The sequence below is a fragment of the Zerene cesonia genome, chromosome 22 (genome assembly GCF_012273895.1).
Source record: "Zerene cesonia ecotype Mississippi chromosome 22, Zerene_cesonia_1.1, whole genome shotgun sequence".
In the NCBI taxonomy this organism is placed as follows: Eukaryota; Metazoa; Arthropoda; class Insecta; order Lepidoptera; family Pieridae; genus Zerene; species Zerene cesonia.
The window spans coordinates 4,270,113-4,270,777 of NC_052123.1; the positions used below are offsets into that span (position 1 = coordinate 4,270,113).

Consider the following 665-nt stretch of genomic DNA (forward strand, 5'->3'; position numbering starts at 1 on the left):
AAAAATCCTGAAAAATGTCTCACGTAATTTATGGACGCTCCCTAATACATACAGTCTATATGCAGTAGTGTGTACGATGTAATATTTTATTTTATCATTATGACATATTTAGTTCGTATCACAGTCTATTCTTTGCATATTAATTTTATAAAATAATGTCGATGTTACACATCTGCCAGGCGTCCCGTGACGGCTCACATTTTTTTTTATTTAGCATTCAAATGCGTTATATATGAGAATTATTTAAGGAATCGAAAATTGGATCACGAGGCGAGATTCGAACCCGCGTCGTTTTGCCAAAACATAGCAAAAACAAAATGTCTTATAGAAGAACTGTTCTTCATGTTTTATTAGTTGATTTCGTTCTTCATAACACGTAGTAAAGTAGTTATAGGTGTAGTTATTAGTTGGTGTTAGTAAACTTTTATTTTTAATAAATCTAATCTAATCTATCTTCTAATATATAAAATTCTCGTGTCACAGTTTTCGTTGCCAAACTCCTCCGAAATGGCTGGACCGATTCTTATGAAATTTTGTGTGCGTATTGGGTATGTTTGAGAATCGGCCAACATCTATTTTTCATACCCTATAAGAGTAAGGCAGAACAGCGTTTGCCGGGTGCAGCTAGTCTATATATATAAAATTCTCGTGTCACAGTTTTCGTT

General features: G+C 33.5%; 1 protein-coding gene across 1 annotated transcript in view; it reads left to right on the forward strand.

Annotated features, from left to right (window-relative positions):
- LOC119835962 overlaps positions 1-665 on the forward strand; it is a 41,957-nt gene that overhangs the window by 8,485 nt on the left and 32,807 nt on the right. The gene's annotated exons all lie outside the window — the stretch shown is intronic.